The sequence below is a fragment of the Piliocolobus tephrosceles genome, chromosome 14 (assembly GCF_002776525.5).
Source record: "Piliocolobus tephrosceles isolate RC106 chromosome 14, ASM277652v3, whole genome shotgun sequence".
Taxonomy (NCBI): Eukaryota; Metazoa; Chordata; class Mammalia; order Primates; family Cercopithecidae; genus Piliocolobus; species Piliocolobus tephrosceles.
The window spans coordinates 103,827,500-103,842,352 of NC_045447.1; the positions used below are offsets into that span (position 1 = coordinate 103,827,500).

General features: G+C 43.5%; 1 long non-coding RNA gene across 3 annotated transcripts in view; it reads left to right on the top strand.

Moving 5' to 3' along the window:
* Nucleotides 1-4,694: 4,694 nt before the first annotated feature.
* LOC111528534 overlaps nucleotides 4,695-14,853 on the top strand; it is a 71,869-nt gene continuing 61,710 nt past the window's right edge. For all 3 annotated transcript variants that reach the window (XR_002727039.2, XR_002727038.2, XR_002727044.1), the window contains exons 1-3: nucleotides 4,695-4,752; nucleotides 11,303-11,373; nucleotides 12,950-12,995. This is a non-coding gene — a long non-coding RNA (uncharacterized LOC111528534). The remainder of the gene's footprint in view (nucleotides 4,753-11,302; nucleotides 11,374-12,949; nucleotides 12,996-14,853) is intronic.

A 14,853-nucleotide genomic window follows, 5' to 3' on the forward strand; every position in this document is an offset into this window, starting at 1 on the left:
CCACACCATACCACACACACAAACCACACCATACACACACACATCACACCACACATAACACACCACACCCTGTTGTATGCAAGTATGCATGTGTATGTACACCACATACATACTTGGCAAACACACATACACTTGTATGTGGTGTATACATACTTGCACACAACACAAACCAAACACATGATGTCACACACATGCACCATAGACATACACCACATACATGCACCATATACCACACAAACAACACACACACAACACATCAAACACATCCTACCATACATATAGGTACCACACACACCAAAACACACAGCACACACACACACACGACATACTGCACTACACACACTACACACAACACACACAACACACCACACACCACTAACCACTCATTTAAAGAGAAGCATTTCAACCGTGAGTTTCCACTGCCACCTACGGGCTCCAATGTGGGAGAACTAGTTCAAAGGAAAACAACCTCAGACAGAGATTGTCTGATTTTGAATGTGGCCCAACACAAATTCATAAACTGTCCTTAAACTTTACGAAATTCTTTTGCAATTTTTTTGTGTAACTCATCAGCTGTCATTAGTGTTAGTGTATTTTATGTGTGACCCAAGAAAATTCTTCAAATGTGGTCCAGGGAAGCCAAAAGATTGTACACCCCTGCTTTAGATCTTAAAATAAATATGATCCGGGTCAAAGAACAACTGCGTATTTTTCTTTCTTTCTTTTTTTTTTTTTTTTTAGACGGAGTCTCGCTCTGTTGCCCAGGCTGGAGTGCAGTGGTTGGATCTCAGCTCACTGCAAGCTCCGCCTCCCGGGTTCCCGCCATTCTCCTGCCTCAGTCTCCCGAGTAGCTGGGACTACAGGTGCCGCCACCTCGCCCGGCTAGTTTTTTGTATTTTTTAGTAGAGACGGGGTTTCACCGTGTTAGCCAGGATGGTCTCGATCTCCTGACCTCGTGATCCGCCCGTCTCGGCCTCCCAAAGTGCTGGGATTACAGGCTTGAGCCACCGCACCCGGCCTAACTGCATGTTTTTCAAGCTCAAGGGCCCATGAGGAATCAATGAGGGGAAGGAGATGTGTGTAATTTCGATAAGAAACTCATCATCTTAATAGAATCCTCTTTCCACTTTTTTGAGCTCCAGAGATCACATAAGTGTGTATGTAATATATGTGCAGGCGTGTTTGTAGGTTTATATGTGCACATGTGTGTATGTGTGCACATGTGCATGTTTGAGAGAAGGTGTGTGTTTTGAGTGTGCACATCTTTGCACATCTTTCGGAGCAAGGTGGGCAGCAATGGGTGTTCCCTGAGAAGGCACTGTTGTAGTAAGAATCCCACAAAGGAAATATTCAGAAGTCAAGGGTGGAGGGAAGAGGGCCGAGGGGAGGGCTGGGCAACTTGAAGCTACACTTACTCATCTGGTTCTCCAGACAAGTGGCCTGTTCTGCTAGGGCTGCTTAGATCCATCTGCAGGCCAGTGCTGCCCTCCACAGGGCAACCGATCAACTTTCACGGACTTCCAGATCAAAACTGACCAATTAGTATAAAACTCTCTGGAAGGCCTGCCCATCAGTTCTTTTAAATACTCTCAGAATGATTGCATTGTCCAGCCAGGGTTGAGGCCCAAGGTCTATAACAGGGGTCAACCAATGTTTTTCCATAAAAGCTCCGATAGCAAATATCTTCAGGTTTGTAGGCCATATGGTCTCCATCACAACTATGCTACTCTGCCCTTATAGCCTGAAACAGCCATAGATAATCTGCAAAGAAATAAACATGGCTGAGTCCTACAAAACTTTAAGGGTACTGAAATTGGAATGTCATTTATTTTTCATTCATCATAAAGTATATTTGTTCTTTCCATGTGTTTTCATTCACTGAAAATCCAGAGAGCATCTTGGCTCACAGGCTGTACACAAGTAGGCTGTGTTGGATTTGGATGTGGGGGCTAGAGCTTGCCTCCCTTGACCTTGATCACTGACTGGCATGTAGTTCAATATCTACTGTAAGGTCAGGCTGGATTTTTAACCACCACTGGACATGAGTGTCCTGTAATATTGTCAATAAGGTTATTGATATCTTATTATTGATATTTTACATGTACGCAGGATCCATTCTTATTCTTGATAGCATGTCTAATGGGTAACTATCTACGTATTTATTTTTTCATCACGGAGCATAGGGAAGCTAGCAATCTGAAGTTTGAATTTAAGCTTTTTTGATGATCTCATCCCTAATTTGAAGCCATAGACAGCAGCAACCTTTAATCTGGCAGTCAGAGAAGGGATTAGAGTGACAGTTTGAAGATGGGTTACTTGTGGTCTTGGTTTTTTTGCTTTTTGTAGTAGAGCATTGTTGCTTTGAAGATCTATAGGTCAAGAATGTTGTAGTGACAGTCATATGCTGCTATTTGCCTGTAGGTAAAGTGAGAATCAAATTTAGTGGTGTTTAGACATAGCTGATATGCCCGGCTGCCAGAGACAAATATGTGAGTGCTTATTTAAGTTTGGGGCTTAAGAACCATGCTAGTTTCATTTCTTTCTCTCGATATTTTAGGATTTTCAGTTTTGAGTATCTTAGTCAACTTTTTATTTTGATAGTTAATTGCACATTTCATGTATCCAACTCAAAAGTGTGGAAATAAGCAGATGATCTTTAAAATATAGTTTTCCTTGTTTATCTCAAGGAATTCTTTTTTTTTTTTTTTTTTTTGAGGCAGAGTCTTGCTCTGTCGCCCAGGCTGGAGTGCAGTGGTGCCATCTCGGCTCACTGCAAGCTCCACCTCCTGGGTTCACGTCATTCTCCTGCCTCAGCTTCCCGAGTAACTGGGACTACAGGTGCCCGCCACCACGCCCAGCTAATTTTTTGTATTTTCAGTAGAGACGGAGTTTTACCGTGTTAGCTAGGATGGTCTCGATCTCCTGACCTTGTGATTCACCCACCTCAGCCTCCCAAAGTGCTGGGACTGCAGGCGTGAGCCACCACGCAAGGCCAATTCTAACTTCTTTTTTTTTTTTTTTTGAAACGGAGTCTCACTTTGTCGCCCTGGCTGGAGTGCAGTGGCCGGATCTCAGCTCACTGCAAGCTCCGCCTCCCGGGTTTACGCCATTCTCCTGCCTCAGCCTCCCGAACAGCTGGGACTACAGGCACCCGCCACCTCGCCCGACTAGTTTTTTTGTATTTTTTAGTAGAGACGGGGTTTCACCATGTTAGCCAGGATGGTCTCGATCTCCTGACTTCGTGATCCGCCCGTCTCGGCCTCCCAAAGTGCTGGGATTACAGGCTTGAGCCGCCGCGCCCAGCCCAATTCTAACTTTTTAAATGACAGACACATTGTTTGCTTTTTGCTTGTAATACTTCGAATGGTTAATTTGTATATCCCTCATTGGTCTTCACTACACCTCAATATGAGTACACTGGAGAAGGAGCCAGGTTTCCATTTTCAGATAGAATAAACGAAGTTTGAGAAGCTACTATGTAGCTTTATGAGGCAGGTTACCTGTTTTACAAGATGTCTTCAGAGTTTTTTCTATCTCTAATTTTTTTACGACTTTTACAATTTTTTCTACTGTGATTCTGAATTTTAAAAATGGAACTAACTTCACACTTTAAATTTGCATTTTTTCATGCTAAGATATATTCCCCTTCATGTGACTTTTCCTTTAATAGCACAAATTACAGCAACACCAGCTGGTATTCTTTTGAAATAGTTTAGAGAGGATCTTTGTGATTCTTCAACAATTAAGTCCTGCAGACACATCTCCATCTTTGGAGGCTCCCTATCTTTTCCCAAGCATCAAGTACATGGTGACCTTTTCAAACTATTCCCTGCTAGGTGTCTGAGTTTGGCTCTGAAAGAAATAATTTCCTTTAAGAGCTCACTCCAAAGCAAAGCCTTTACACACGTACCATCTCCTTGGCCACGTGCATCACTCTGCATATAAACAGCCTGGTTGGCTGGGGCTGCTTGGATCCATCTGTAGGCCAGTACTGCCCTCCAAGGGACAACCGGTCAACCTTCATGGGCATCAGAATTACCTGAGAAGTTTCGCCAAAAAGACATGCCTGAAGGAGCAGGTGCAGGTCGGTCCGGAACCCTGGCCTCTGAATGTCACCAAGTGTCCAGGGATTCTTGAAACTTATCAGGGGACTTTACTCTGTGGTGTGTTGGGCTGTAGGGACTGCTGATGCCTCCTCTGAGAGGGTTTACAACCCCGGGCAGGTAAGAATCATGTGGGAGAACTTTACACAGTGACAATCCCAGACTACACCCCCAAAGATCCTGATTCTGGAAGTCTGGAGTGGGTGTGGGTCAGGCTTATGAAGCTCCCGGAGGCTTGAAGGCTCTGTTAGGTGTGAGCATCCCAGGCTCTGCCTGGGTCGTTCTAAACCCTGGTTGCACTTCAGTATTGCATAGGGAGACCTGTGGTAAGCTGAATAAAGTTCCCAAAGATGTCCACTTCCTCATGCCTGGAGCCTATGAATATGTTACTGCTGTGGTCTAAATATTTATGTACCCCCTAAAACTGTAGTTTGAAAACCTAATCACCAGTGTCATGGTATCAGGAGGTGGGGTCTTTGGGAGGTAATTCAGGCCGACTCTTTCCTCTTGAATGGGACGTGTACCATTGTCAGAGAGGCCCAGGGAGGTGCCTTGCTCCTCCCACCCTGTGACGCTGCAGGAAGAAGGCATAGAAGGTTCACTTCCTGTGAACCAGGAAGTGGGTCCCGAGCAGACGCCAAATCTCCAGGTACCTTGATTTTGGACTTCCTAGCTTCAAGAACTGTGAGAAATAATTGTGTGTGTGTGCGTGTGTGTGTGTGTGTAAGACAAAGTCTCGCTCTGTCGCCCAGGCTGGAAAGCAGTGGCGCCGTCTCAGCCTACTGCAACCTCCGCCCATACCCCTCCCCAGTAACCCCCTTCCCCACCCCCACCCCAGGTTCAGGCAATTCTCCTGCCTCAGCCTCCTGAGTAGCTGGGACTACAGGCGTGTGCCACCTAATGCCTGGCAAATTTTCTTATTTTTCGTAGAAACGGCCTTTCGCCATGATGGCCAGGCTGCTCTTGAAATCCTGGCCTCAAATGATCCGCCCACCTCGGCCTCCCAAACTGCTGGGATTACAGGCATGAGCCACCGCGCCTGGCTGAAATTTTGTTTTTTATAATAAGCACCCAGCTTATGATCGTTTGTTGTAACAGCCCAAATGGATTAAGACAATTACATGGTTAAAAGGACTTTGCAGATGTGATTCGTTTAAGGATCTTGTGAAGGGGAGGTTATCCTGATCACCTGGTGGGTACTAAATGCAATCACAAGGATCCTTATAAGAGGGAGGCAGGCAGTTAAGAGCCTGTGAAGATGGAAGCAGAGATCAGAGTCATGTGAGGTCTGAGTCAAGGAATGTAGAAGACCTCTAAAAACTGAGAAAAGCATAGGATTCTTCTCTAGATCCTCCAGAAGTAATGCAGCCTGCCAACACTTTGATTTTAGTTCCCTGAAACTATTTTGAACTTCTGACCTTCAGAACTGCAAGATCATAAATCTGTTATTTTAAACCACTAAGTTTATGGTAATTTGTTACAGTGGCAACAGGTAAATGAATACAACTGAGACCTCAGCACAGACCATGCAGACCAGAATCTCTGGTGCGCTTTCCTCCCTGCTGCTCCCGTTAAGAAACATCTTAGTTTATGACAGTCTAGTTTGAGTAAACACCAAATAAATTTCACGGGCATACAAAAACTTTGCTTCTATGATCTTTGGTCCTCCCTCCCACCTTCATGCTGCTATTGTTACAGATTACATCTTTATACATTGTGTGCCCATCACTCAAGATTTATAATTAACGTTTTATGTGGTGGTCTTTTAAATCAGATAGAAAAAAAGAAAGAAGTGGCTGGGCATGGTGGCTCACGCCTATAATCCTAGCACTTTCGGAGGCTGAGGGGGGTGGATCACCTGAGGTCAGGAGTTCAAGGCCAGCCTGGCTAACATGGCCAAACCCTGTCTCTACTAAAAAATACGAAAACTAGCTGGGCACACTGGTGTGCGCCTGTAATCCCAGCTACTCAGGAGGCTGAGGCACAAGAATAGCTTGAACCCAGGAGGCAGAGGTTGCAGTGAGCCAAGATTGCACCACTGCACTCCAGCCGGGGCAACAGAGCGAGATTCCATCTCACAAAAAAAAAAAAAAGGAAAAAGAAATTATGAACAAAAAGTACATTTATATGTTTTTCACTTTTACCTATGTTGTTACATTAACAGGGTCTTTTATTTCTTAGTGTGGATTTGAGTTACTACCTAGTTTCCTTCCATTTCAACATGCCATGTTCCCTTCAGCATTTCTTGGGGAGAAGGTCAGCTAGTGACAAATTCTCCCAGGTCACCTTTTCTTTTTAAAATTATAGCATGTCTTAATGTCTCCTTTGAAGGATGGATTTGCTGGATGTAGAATTCGCCATTGACAGTTTTTTCTTTCTTTCCACACTTTGAGTATGCCAGCTCGCCTCCACAGTTAGGAGTAGTCAGCCATTGGGCTTATTGAGGCTCCTTTGTGTGCAGGGACTCATCTCTCAGTGAGGCGAGAAATCGCCAGCATTTCTTTCTCACCCCTGAGTTTGCAGGCGGGCTGTGGCAGGTCTACTGCAGGCCACAGGTGGGAAGGGCAGAGATCTGATTCTCCTGCATTTCCAGGTGGAAGACACAACCACTCTCTGGGACGCATGGCTCTGATGCGATAAGAGCACACAGAGTGAGCCCAAAGCAGCATGTGTGGTTTGGCTCTTAGCTTGGACAGGGAAATCCGCATCCACTCACATTCCAGCAAGCCAAAGCAAGTCAGCCAACCCATTGCTTCTGGGCCAAGGATGTACATTCCTCCTGGGCAGGGGGTGCGGGTATGTCAAGGGGAATAAATTTTTCTCGAGCTACGATACAGTCTCCCACCAAAAGTCATATAGCCATTTAGTTAACAACTTTTCTTCAATAGTTCAGTTATCATCAACGATCCACATATTGATAAACATGACTTAACAATAATAACCGTGTTAGTATTTTACACTACTTTCTAGAAGCTTCACTAAACTCCATTTATTCTCAGAAATTCTCTCTAGGGTGAGCTTCATGGGCAGAAAAAAAAAGAATGAGTGAAAGCAGCAGTCTTACAGGAAAAAGGGCTGGAATAAATGGGACAGATCATCAGCCGTTTCTATATCCTTATTTCATCTGTGTGAACAAATTTGCTCTCTGATTTGTAACCAGAACATGTGGCCAAAGAAAAAACTGTCTACCATCTTAGCTCCAGAAAGCTACTGTCATCTTACTGCATCCCAGGTGGCTTCTTTTGCAGGATTCCTGGAAGGATGATGCTAGCTCTGCTGTTTTCACTGGGAGAGTGACTTCATTGGGCCAGCCCTGTGTCCTTCCCACAAATGTGGTTCAGGATTTCATCCAACATAGCTCTTTACTGTGGTGCTGCCCCTAATTTGGGTTTACCATTACCCCACTGGAAGGGAAGAAATACTTACCCTATTTATATTTAGCACTTGAATCAGAGTGTGATGATATCAAAGTCCATGTAAACTGTTGAATAGAACTTTAAAACAGCATCCTGAGGCAGAATGCATGCCCTATTTTGTTGTTGTATGAGTTGCTTTTCATTTATGAAAAGGTAATTTGAAAAAGGACCGCAACTTCCTCCTTCTGTTCTAGGCCTGCCACTGCAGCATCTCTGTTTTCACTGTCTGGATTTTGTGTCTAAACATTCTTTTGTAATTTATAAGATTGTTGAGCTCAGATGTTCACTTCTATGACCTTAGTCCCGGAAACTGCTGTCACCCATAAAGGTGTTATAAGACTCCCTTACGTCACTGTTTTAAGACAGACACTTTCAACTGAAATGCGCTGCATGTGATTTCCTCATTTCAATGACTAATTGAATGGTGAATATATTTATGTAGAATAAAGTGAAAGGTTCTTACTGTAGTTCTATTTAATATGTTACTTCTTCATTAAAGAGCTTCCTCTGAGGAAGTTACCTGCTTTTGGCAAAATGGGTGTTTTGAGTGGCAGAACTGGCATAAGCAGCATATCAGTGCAAATCCACTAACACTATGAATTAAAAGGGAAAGGAAAAAGGTCTTGCATTTGATCAAATCTTTATCTATTAAGGCAGAAATTCTCCTTGGAACCCCGGATGGTGCTATTGCTTTTAACAGTAATGAAAAGAAAGAAGCAAACCTATCAGAGAATCTCCAAATTCCAAGCAACTGTGATCCCAGAGGCCTGGTTCTCTTCCCAGCTTGCTTTTTTTCCATTAAGTGCCTTTGTGGCCAAGTCACAGTCCTGGCAGCTAATGGCATGACTCATGCAATGAACACATCTGCTCAGGCTGGATTCGAATCAGGAAATATTGGACACTCTCCTTGGAACTATATTTATAGCAAATGGAAGCTGTCAAAACAAAACTGTTTATTAGCAACATAGCATGGGTCTCCTAGTAAACAAATTTAAAAGCAGTGCTCCTCAGGCCTCTGTTTCTCTTGAGGTAAAAATAACTTCATTCTCAACCAACATGACAAAGATTTCCATGATAGCACTGGCTCATCTGATACACCATGCTTATTTTTTCCAGTTAACATGTACATCTCTGTACTCAGCAAAGGAGCTATAATAACAGAGTTACATTTGACAACAGAGCTGTCCGTGTGAATACCTTTTGCTTTCTTCTGTCATTTCAGACTCTGGGACTTTGTACATGGCCAGGATTTCAGTTACCATGGGCTATTTCCAAATTTAATCTCCAGCCGAAGTGTGGATATTTATGAATATTTCATAAATCAGATAGCTTACTAGACATAACCATTTGGTTTTAACACAGATCCCTATGTCTAAAACTTAATTTGTTTTTAAATTTCCTTAAACTTGCTTCTTTGTCTATAGTCTCTGATTTGGTTAGAAATAGCACTACCTAATTAAGCAAGACTTTTAATAATCACCCTTTCTTCCTCTTCCTCCTTGTCATTCTCATTTCCACATGCCCACTAGTTGCACTCTTCCATGCAGACACCTCCTAAACCCTTTGGCACTGGTTTCCCTGCCTCCCTTTCCCAGGCCTGCCATCCCACTAGAGGCTACGCTGTCTCTCACTGGACAGTTACAATAACCTACTGCAGTGACTCAGCCCTCGGAACATGGACTCTGGGTTGGTTGGTTTGTGTATAAAAAACCCAGTCCCAGGAGAGTCTTTGCTTGTCCTTTTTCCAACTGACCTTCTACTCAGGAAAACTGTTATGTGTGTATGACCACTTGGCTGATTTTTGTTGTTGTTGTTGATGATGACCCATTTTTGCTCAGGCGGGAAGTCCATCTAGGGAAGCCACTGTCTTTGTGAAAACTTCTCACTGCAGCATATGGGACCAGGATCCTGGACACAGCAAATGTCAGCCCCAACCCCCATGTCCCCCAGATCTGTATTTCCGGCATAAACACAGGCTGATTGGAGGAAACAGGCTGCATTTAGACACATCAAAGGAACTTGAATACCAGAAAGAAAATAGAGTCCTATGGCTATTAGAGAGGGAAGACAGCCAAGGAAATTGTCATCAGAGACTGCATCCAGTTGAGCAAACTCGTCTTTCAACTTAGTAAGGGTAATTACTGTGCAAGTGTGTGTACTTACCAATAATAAGATCTCCAGGGACACAGAGGAGACATTCTGGGTCTCTTGCCCTGGCCCCCTATGGCTCTTTGCACTGTGTCTTTGTGTTAAAATGTACCTGAAATTTGTCTTAAGCAGGTTTTGTAGGGCAAACAACACAGAAATAACTGATATGGAGGAAGAAGTTTTTGCTCACAGTTCCCTAGAAACAGGAAGCACTCTATGCTGGGCCGCATGGGGAGGCACCAGGCTTGGCCAGGAGGCAGAGAGGGGCAGAGGGAAAAACATGGGAAAGTGCTTTTATTGTGGTTTTCACAGGAAGAAATGGGCAAGGCAGAGTAAGCAGCTTGGAATTTTCTAGTTAAATTCCCATGAACTCTGAGCATAAGGGATGTCTCTACTTGTCTCCTGCTGGCCCTGGGATGACTAGGGCAGAGGAACATTGCCTCCTGTAGCGTAAGAGTCAGACAGAGGAGATGGTATAGGTTGGTTCGACAGAGTCTACTGTCTGTGAGAACTGATTGGCCCTGGGAGCAGCAGTCTCTCCCCAGTCATGAGCCCCTATCTTAGTCCATTTTGTGTTGCTGTAACAGAATACCACACACAGTATAATTTATAAGGAATAAGGGTTCACTTAGCTCATAATTCTGGAGGCTGGGAAGTCCAAGAATGGGCAGCTGCATCTGTTAAGGGCCTTCTTGCTGCGTTATCCCATGGTATCCCATGGTGGAAGGGTGGATGGGCAAGTGAGCACTTGCAAAAGAGAACCAGGCTGGACTCATTTGATAACAACCCACTCTTGACTAACTCACCACTCTTAAGATTAACCATTCATGAGAGCAGAGCCCTCACAACCCAGTCACCTCTAATTAGGCCCCACCTCCAACACTGTTGCACTGTGGATTAAATTTCTGACACATGAGCTTTTGGGGAACACATTCAAACCATAGCAGTCCCCACCCATCAAAGTATGATAAAGAAGAAAATAAACAACAGCATTTCCAGGCTTATCTTGGGCTGCTCTGACCAACCCCAGAGAATGCTCTGTGAATACACTTGCCTTGTTTGCATCTCAGTGGCTCACATTTTGTAGCAGAATCTGCTCTTGCCCTTCCCAAATTTTTCAGGTCTTATTATTTAGAATGCTCCACTGACTTCTGACTGCCAGTATCTGTGTATTTGGGCCTTTAGTAATTCTCCAAAGCCAAGTCAAAAACTACACTGCTCTTCTAATGAAAGGCCAGGTATGAGCAATGCCAGTGGGCTGTAGTATATGACTGTATAAATACCCCAGCTCCCTCACCTCTAGAGGTGTGCTCTTCACCATTTCCCAGTTTCCCTGTGAAATTAGGCTCCAACTGCTCACTTTGCTTGCTAACTTTATGCTATATATTTTCTGGGTGAGTACAAACTGAGTCATGCCCTCCTTTCCCTCTGCCTAGAATGTTGCTGCTTTCTCCTTGGCCTGAGGAACTGCTAGAGAGCTTTCAAATTGTATCTGAAAGTGTGAAATCTTTAGGAAGTCTTATCTGTCACTTGATGCTGGCTTTCCCACTCCTTTGTCTGTATTCTCACAGCATTTTCTGTATACTACCACTTAAGATGTTGTGATTTTGTACATACGTTTTTTCTCCCTTCTAGGACCGGAAGTTCCATGAAGGACAGAGATTGTCTAATTCTTTTCCTCTGCACCCAGAAGAGCCTGGCACATGGTAAGTGACATATAAACTCTGGGTAAATGACAGAATCTCTAAAATCAAGTATCCATTTTTGCACTTTTCAGAGATTCAATTCTGTCTTAAAATCTGCCATAATTTGCCTCTCCCTGCACCTTACTCTGATTATTTTTATTGTAAAAAGATATGTTTGGGCACCAAGAGACAAAAATCACCATTATATATTTTTAAATATTGTCTCCTTATTGCCTGCCAACACATTGCCAAATGGTATGCAAATACTGCCTCCTTTTTGGTTACAACCCTTTCCAAAAGGTGACGATCTTCAATTGTCCAATGGTCCCGGGCCCTTGATCTGGCTGTCTTTACTACTTTGGGGATGTGCTGTGGCTTGAATGCATGTGTCACTCTAAAATTCATATGTCGGAACTTAATTTGCAAGGTGATAATATTAACAGGTGGGGTCCTTGGAGGTGATAAGACCCTGAGGGCTCCATCCTTGTGGGTGGAATTAGTGCACTTATAAAAGGGCTTGAGAGAGTATTTGTCCCTTTTCTTGATCTGTCCCTCCACCAGGGGAGGACACAGCAACTAGGCACCATCTTGAAGTAGTATCCCTCAGCAGACATCAAACTGCTGGTATCTTGACCTTGGACCCCCCAGCCTCCAGAACTGAGAAATCAATCTATCGTTATAAATTATTCCATCTAAGGTGTTTTTACTATAACAGCAAGAAGGGACCGAGGGTAGATGAAAGAGCCTACGCTAAAAGTCTTAACACTGCAACCTCATTGAGGACTCTAAGAATTGGTTTTATGAAAACATATAAAAGCAAGCAAGCATCGTTTCAAGAGAAAGCAGAACCTCTAGCAAAGAATTTGCAAATATTCCATGTCTTATCATCTGTTGTTTATATAAGAACCAGACTTTTGATGTTCCTTTTTCATTCCCAGCAGCTGGTCAATGTGCTGAGGAGAAGGAAAGATAGTCTTTCAGGCCTATACAGAGAATTTCCTCAAGGGTTTTCCAGGAGTGAAAGGCTCCCAGCTTCAGGAAAGAATTTTCTATGGTAGTTTCATGACACACTTTTTACTACCAAATCCTCAGATACTCATAAACAATAGAAATTAAAGCTCATTCTAATTTTTTAATTTTTCTAAAATTAAAAACACTATGCAGTGCCCTTAACTCTCTCCTTGTGTCTGGAGGGACCGTTGGTTTACTAGGACTTGAGACTGGGCCACATGTGATGCAATGGCCACAAGCCTGAGATGGGGGTGGGAGAACAGGGATGGGGCCAGGCTCTGAGGATGTGGCCTCCTCTCTGCTGAAGCTGAAGCCACACATCGGGCGGAGGATTCTTTATTTGGGGCCAGGAGCAGGGGTCCCAACGATGCCTAGAAGAGCTCAATGAGAATCTGAATGGACACCCCAGAACTACACAGGGCTGCTGTGTGGACACACAGGTGTTTCCAGGTGCCTTTTACAAGGCTGGTGCAGACTTACCTTAGAATGTCAATATTTTAATCCATCCGTTTAAAAAATATAACACATGTCCCATGTTTTTGCTCTTGTTTCATAAGTAACATCTTTTAAAATATTTGTATCTTAGCTATTTCAAGAAGTCGATCCTGACAGCTCTTTTGCTTCCACAAACAGTAAGTGCTTCTTTCCTTATCTTGGTTGTGTTTGTTGGGCAGGCTGTTAGTATCAGAGTCTTGACAAAATCTAGATTTGTGTTTTTCAAAGCATGTCTCAGGGAACCTTATTCCCTTCTAGATATTTCATTTAAAATTCTAATAAAAGGTCTCCATAGCTAAGTGAATTTGGATAATTTTGTATGTACCATGTCAATCTATAGGAGATTCACAAAGTTCTCAATGAAGTAATCTATTTTAACTTCATGGAACCTGACATTTCTCAGCCTAACCATTGCACACTTTTCTTGGTAACATCTACTGACCTCACTCAGGGAAGAGGAACCTACTTTGAGAATTGCTCCTCTTGATTGTGCCAGAAGGACCTTCCCAAGGTCTCCATCTTCTCCCCATTCTCTGGCAGGAAACACAGTCAAGCTGCCTTAGGGGAATAAATGACCTAAGAGAATGTTCCCCATCTCTTCACTGTGCCTCCAGACCTGGGTGCCGCTAGGACATTTTTTGTCTTCAGTAGCTTTTGCTGTTTTGATCCAAAGTGAGATCTAAATGTATTGGCAACACATGCTTTCTTTTTTTTTTTTGCAGAAAATAAAAACAGCAAGCAAACAAGTAAAACTCCTATGTATATATCATCCATTAAATTTAATGCAAATTTCTTCTAGGAATTGCATATTTATTTAGTTACAAAGAGAGACATTACTTTCGCGGTCTTCTCCTCAGGTTTGGACTAATTTCCAAGTGCAGAAGAGGTGGCTTTTCAGACACTATATTTCTCTGTAAAGCTGAGGCAGAGCGTCGGCATACGCTCAGTGTTTCTCCAATCATTGTAAAGTGTACAGCGCTCTAAGTCTTAGTCATCATGGAAATAGCATAAGTGATGAAACCCTGAGTGTGTGTGTGATAGCATCCAGATGAGATGCCTTTGTGCTAAGCAATACAGTTAGAAACAAGAGAATGCTATGTTGGAGATATCATTTCTATCTTGAGTTTGGACATCACAGATGCTTGACCAATAAATTAACACCCTTAGTTGGCTATTAGGACTTTTATGCTGTCGAGACATCTTGTTATTACTAACAGATCCGACCTCCTGAGTATGGCAAAAGGAGTTGGAAATTCTCTTTTCTTAACTTGCTGTTGCAGATGAGAGTGATCCCGTGTGTTATCTTATCTGAATGCCCCAGTCCAGCATAGTTTTGAAGCCGTATCAGAGTAATACAGCAAGTAACTAACCAATCTTATAGAACACCATCCCTGAGCAGAGAAACACGTGTTGAACATCCCCTCTGTCACTGTAGAACCTTTTCCACTCTCTCTGAGTACCAGGGTCTCCTCCGTCTTCTGGCTGCAGTCAGCTGTGGCCATGGGGAGTTGCTCTGAGAAACTCCAATGGCTGGAGCTGAGTTTCTCACTGCTGGGTTGCTGCAGGCTGGCAATTCCCACTCCTGGAGGCCACAAGCCCTGTCTGACAGTCTTCTCCAAACAGCCACCATCATTGGGGTACCAGATGATGGTAGGTGCTCCCTCCTGTTGCCTCTTCAGGCTGGGGCTGACAGCCCGAGGCTGCTCCACTCTTCTGTGCTGATTTTTTCAAAACCATGCCCGCGTATTTGTTGAAAGCACTTTATCAAATTTTACAAAATTACTCCTTGAGAATGCCACCTCTTTTCAGCCTATACCCTAACAGATACAGACAGCAACACCCCTTTCTCTGACACATTCTCAATTGTTTCCTTTGTCACCTGGTGCCAAAAGAGGCTTGCATAGTTTCTGGTATAACTGTCGATCACCAAGAATACACCCATGCTTATGTGAGTCCGCATGTATGACATATGCATGCATGTGTGTATGTTAAAAG